Source organism: Battus philenor, unplaced genomic scaffold (assembly GCF_028537555.1).
Source record: "Battus philenor isolate CCGP_79_NKW_IND1 unplaced genomic scaffold, ilBatPhil1.0.hap1 SCAF_33, whole genome shotgun sequence".
Classification (NCBI taxonomy): domain Eukaryota; kingdom Metazoa; phylum Arthropoda; class Insecta; order Lepidoptera; family Papilionidae; genus Battus; species Battus philenor.
The window spans coordinates 108,595-114,649 of record NW_027181697.1 but is presented as its reverse complement, the minus strand read 5'-3'; the positions used below and the strand labels follow the sequence as shown (position 1 = coordinate 114,649).

The following is a 6,055-nucleotide window of genomic DNA, read 5'->3' as shown; positions in this document are numbered from 1 at the left end:
AGTTTTTTCGTATATACTGCACGAAATTTGAAGTTGTCTCTTTAATATTTTTTATTAAAAGCAATCAAAACTGAAAACTAAGACGAATGTATTAATCGACCAGCGGAAAAATCTCCACCTAGCGTTACAATGATACGGCATAGATTTAAAAATTTAAAAGTTAGGTTACGTTTTTAATATCAATTTCAGAAAAAATTGAGACTTTCTTAGAAAATTTTGAAGCGAAAATCAACATCAGGTGTTTCGTTTATACTGCTTGAAATATGAAGTTGTCTTTTTAATATTTTTTATTAAAAGCAATCAAATCTGAAAACTAAGACGAATGTATTAACCGACCAGCGGAAAATCTCCACCTCGCGTTACATTGATACGGCGTAGATTAAAAAATTTAAAAGTTAGGTTACGTCACTAATATCAATTTCAGAAAACTATAAGACTCTTCCAAAATCTTGAAGCGCAAAACAACATCAGGTGTTTCGTTTATACTGCTTGAAATTTGAAATTGTCTTTTTTAAAATTTTTTATTAAAAGCAATCAAAAATCGAAATTAGGACGAATGTATTAATCGACCAGCGGAAAAATCTCCACCTAGCGTTACATTAATACGGCATAGATTTAAAAATTTAAAAGTTAGGTTACGTCACTAATATCAATTTTAGAAGAAAAATGAGACATAATTAGGAAATCTTGAAGCGAAAATCAAAATCAGGTGTTTCGTTTATATTGCTTGAAATTTGAAGTAGACTTTTTAATATTTATTTATTAAAAGCAATAAAAACTGAAATTTAAGACGAGTGTATTAACCGACCAGCGGAGAAATCTCCACCTCGCGTTACATTGATACGGCGTAGATTAAAAAATTTAAAAGTTAGATTACGTCTCTGATATCAATTTTAGAAAAAAAATTAAACATAATTAGGAAATCTTGAACCGAAAATCAACATCAGGTGTTTCGCTTATACTGCTTGAAATTTGAAGTTGTCTTTTTAATATTTTTTTATTAAAAGCAATATAAACTGAAATTTTAGACGAGTGTATTAACCGACCAGTGGAAAAATCTCCACCTAGCGTTACATTGATACGGCATAGATTAAAAAATTAAAAGTTAGGTAACGTCTCTAATATCAATTTCAAAGGAAAATTGAGACATTCTTAGGAAATCTTGAAGCGAAAATCATCATCTGGTGTTTCGTTTATACTGCATGAAATTTGAAGTTGTCTTTTTAATATTTTTTATTAATAGCAATCAAAAACTGAAAACTAAGACGAATGTTTTAATCGACCTGCGGAAAAATCTGCACTTAGCGTTACATTGATACGGCATAGATTTGAAAATTCAAAAGTTAGTTTACGTCTCTCATATAATTGATATAGGATGAAGAGAAATTTATAGAGGTCAAGGTATATTTAATATTATTAAAAATTATTTTGTTTATTATAATTTTTATCAAATAAATAATTTTAAAATTTATTTATTTAGTTTTATTTTATGAATATTAATTACATATTTAATATTTTTAATTTAATTAATTTAAATAGCTTATAAAAAGAGCATAATATTGAAGATATTAAGGAGATTATTAAATCTTTAAATATTTATAAAAAAAAAAATATTTTTACAATGAAAATGTAATGTTTTAATAATAAACTATATAAATAGAAATATTAATGATTACTAACCACTATAATTTAAGTTAGTAGCTTAATTTTTATATTTCATAATTTAATTGGAATTTTTTATTCAATAATATCATTAACAGTGATATACCTCTATTTTGGTTTCAATTAATTATTTAAATAAGGAGTTATTAACTCTTTCTTTTAAGTCGAAATTAAATGCAATATTTGCTTCTTATTTAAGATAAATTAAAAATTAATATTTTTTGAATGCAAATCAAATGTTTTCTATAAACTATAATCCTAATTTGTTCAATTGAGTATATTTTGATTTCATTCATGATAAAGTCCAATTAATAATATAATTAAAAAAAAAACTAATTTTTATTATTGTAGAAAAATTTACTAAGTTAAAACAATTAATTAAAGGGAAAATTAATGCAATTTCAATATCAAAAATTAAAAAAATTATAGTAATTAAAAAAAAGTGAAGAGAAAATAGTATTCGTGCAGAAGATTTGGGGTCAAATCCACATTCAAATGGAGAATTTTTTTCTCGATCTATAAATGATTTTTTTGATAAAATTAAGGATAAAAATATTAAAATATTAGAAATTAATATAATTATAATAGTTAATGTTAATAATAAATTAATTATTTATATTAAATTAAATTAAACTTTTTGATTGGAAGTCAAATATACTAAATATATTATATAAATAAATTAGTTTCCTCATCAATAAATCGAAATATAAGGGAATAATCATACTACATCAACAAAATGTCAATATCATGCTGCTGCTTCAAATCCAAAATGATGATTATTGGAAAAATGGAAATTTAAATGACGGATAAGACAAATAGAAAGGAAAATTGTCCCAATAATTACATGAAGTCCATGAAATCCTGTTGCTACAAAAAAGTAGATCCATAAATTCTAACTGCAATAGAAAAAGAAGCTTCAAAATATTCATATGCTTGTAAAATAGAAAAATAAATTCCTAATATAATAGTGATAAATAAACCTTGAGTTATTTGAGAAAAATTATTTTGTATAATTGCATGGTGAGCTCAGGTAACTGTAATTCCTGAGGTAATTAAAATAATTGTATTTAATAATGGAATTTGAAAGGGGTTAAATGGGATAATTCTAAAGGGAGGTCATATTGCACCAATTTCAATATTAGGTGAAAGACTACTATGAAAAAAAGCTCAAAAAAATGAGATAAAGAAAAATACTTCAGAGATAATAAAAAGAATTATTCCTCATCGTAAACCTTTTGATACAAATAAAGTATGTTTACCTTGGAAAGTACCTTCTCGACAAATATCTCGTCATCATTGATATATTGTTAATAAAATAATCATGTAGCCTAATATTATTAAATTTATGTTAAAATTGTGAAATCATTTAATTATTCCTGTAACTAAAGTTATTACTCCAATAGATCCTGTTAAAGGTCAGGGACTAAAATCTACTAAGTGGTAAGGGTGATTATTATGTATTGTTATTAATTAGTTTCACTAGAATATAATGTTCTAAGAATAGAAATTACATAGGATTGAATAATTGCAACTGCTGATTCAAGAATTAATAGTAAAATTTGAATAAAAATTTAAAAAATTAGTATATAAGAAGGTACATTAATTCCAGTATTTCTCAATAAGGTAAGAAGAAGATGGCCTGCAATTATATTAGCAGTTAGTCGAACTGCTAATGTTCCTGGTCGAATAACATTACTAATTGTTCCAATTAATACTATAAAAGGTATAAGAATACTAGGAGTTCCTTGAGGAATTATATGAATAAATATATGTTGGTAATTATTAATTCAACCATATAATATAAATCTTAATCATAGTGAAAGGGAAATAGAAAGAGAAATTGTTAAATGACTTGTTCTAGTAAAAATATAAGGAAATAGTCCTAAAAAATTATTGAATAAAATAAAAGAAAATAATGAAATAAAAATAAAAGTTGACCCATTAAATCTATTAGGGCCTAATAAAGTTTTAAATTCATTATGTAATTTATTAAGAATTAATTTTCAAAAAACAAATTTACGATTGGAAATAAATCAAAATGTATATGGAATAATAATTAAACCAATAAGGATTCTAATTCAATTTAATTGTAGATTAAATAAATTAGTTGAAGGATCGAAAATTGAAAATTTTTTTAACGTTTTTATTTTGATTATTATTAAAATTATTTTTATTTAAGAAAATATAATAATTTATAATATTAAATAAAATAGAAATAGTAATAAAAAAAAGAAAGATAAAATTCATTTAATGGGTATTATTTGAGGAATAAAAGAATATTACTTTAGTAATAATATAAATTTGACATATTTATGTTATAAATTTAACTAATTCTTTCATTAGAAATAATTGCTAATTTACTATTAAGTGGTTTAAGAGACCAATACTTGCTTTCAGTCATCTAATGAAGAATAATTATTAATTCAATTAATAAAATTTTTAATAGAAATTCTTTCAATTACAATAGGTATAAATCTGTGATTTGACCCACAAATTTTAGAACATTGACCATAAAAATTCCTGGGCGATTAATATAAAGATTTCCTTGATTGAGTCGACCAGGATTAGCATCAATTTTAACTCCTAGAGAAGGAATAGTTCATGAATGAATTACATCTGTTGCTGTAATTATAATACGAATTTGGTTATTTATAGGTAAAACAATACGATTATCAACATCTAATAAACGGAAATTTTTTATTTCTGAATTATTATATTGAATTATATAAGAATCAAATTCAATATTGTTAAAGTCAGAATATTCATAGCTTCAATATCATTGATGGCCAATAGATTTTAGAGTGATTAATGGATTATTAAGTTCATCTAATAAATATAAAAGACGAAGAGAAGGTAAAGCTACAAAAATTAGGGTAATAGCTGGAATAATTGTTCAAATTAATTCAATTATTTGACCTTCTAGTAAAAATCGATTAATATAATTATTGAAAAATAAGTTAATCATTAAATATCTAACAAAAATAGTAATTATAATTAAAATAACTAAGGTATGATCATGAAAAAAAATAATTTGTTCTATTAGGGGAGATGCTCCATTTTGGAGATTAAAATTAGATCAGGTTGCCATTTCTAAAAAAAGGATAATCCTTTATAAATGGGGTTTAAATCCATTACATATAATCTGCCATATTAGAAATTTCTTAAAATAGGAAGTTCATTATAAGAATGTTCTGCTGGGGGTAAATTTTGTAGTCAGTTCATAATAGAAGATGATATATTAAGGGAGAATAAAATTATTCGTTTATTAATTACTGATTCTCAAATAATTAATATTATTATTATTATAGATAATAAAGAAATATAAGAACCAAAAGAGGAAATGATATTTCAAGAAATGAAACTGTCAGGATAATCAGAATATCGACGAGGTATTCCTGCTAATCCTAAAAAATGTTGGGGAAAAAAGGTTAAATTTACTCCAATAAATATTGTAAAAAATTGAATTTTTAAAAGAAAAGGATTAAGGGAAAGGCCGGAAAATAAAAGATATCAGTGAATAAATCCTCCCATATTTGCAAATACAGCTCCTATAGATAAAACATAATGAAAATGAGCTACTACATAATATGTATCATGAAGAGAAACATCAATAGATGAATTAGCTAAAATTACACCAGTTAATCCTCCAACAGTGAAAAGAAAAATAAATCCTAAACTTCATAAAATAGAAGGACTGTAATTAATTTGTGTTCCATGTAAAGTGGCAAGTCAACTGAAAATTTTAATTCCTGTAGGTACAGCAATAATTATTGTGGCTGAGGTAAAATAAGCTCGAGTATCAATATCTATTCCTACTGTAAATATATGATGAGCTCAAACAATAAATCCTAAAAGGCCAATTGCTATTATAGCATAAATTATTCCTAAACAACTAAAAGTTTCCTTTTTACCTCTTTCTTGAGAAATAATATGAGAGATTATTCCAAATCCAAGTAAAATTAAAATATAAACTTCAGGATGGCCAAAAAATCAAAATAAATGTTGATATAAGATAGGATCTCCTCCTCCAGCAGGATCAAAGAAAGAAGTATTAAGATTACGATCTGTAAGAAGTATAGTAAAAGCTCCAGCTAAAACAGGAAGAGATAGAAGTAATAATAAAGCTGTAATACCTACTGCTCATACAAATAAAGGTATTTGATCGAAAGATATATTATTAACTCGTATATTAATAATCGTTGTAATAAAATTAATTGCCCCTAGAATAGAAGAAATTCCTGCTAAGTGTAAGAAAAAAATAGCTAGATCAACTGATCTGCCTCTATGTGCAATATTAGAAGAAAGAGAGGGGTAAACTGTTCATCCTGTACCTGCTCCATTTTCAACAATTCTTCTAGAAATTAATAAAGTTAAAGAAGGAGGTAAAAGTCAA

General features: G+C 24.5%; 1 pseudogene; it reads right to left on the bottom strand.

Moving 5' to 3' along the window:
- Positions 1-3,128: 3,128 nt before the first annotated feature.
- Positions 3,129-3,785, bottom strand: LOC137927557 (ATP synthase subunit a-like; annotated as a pseudogene).
- Between the last annotated feature and the right edge of the window lie 2,270 nt (positions 3,786-6,055).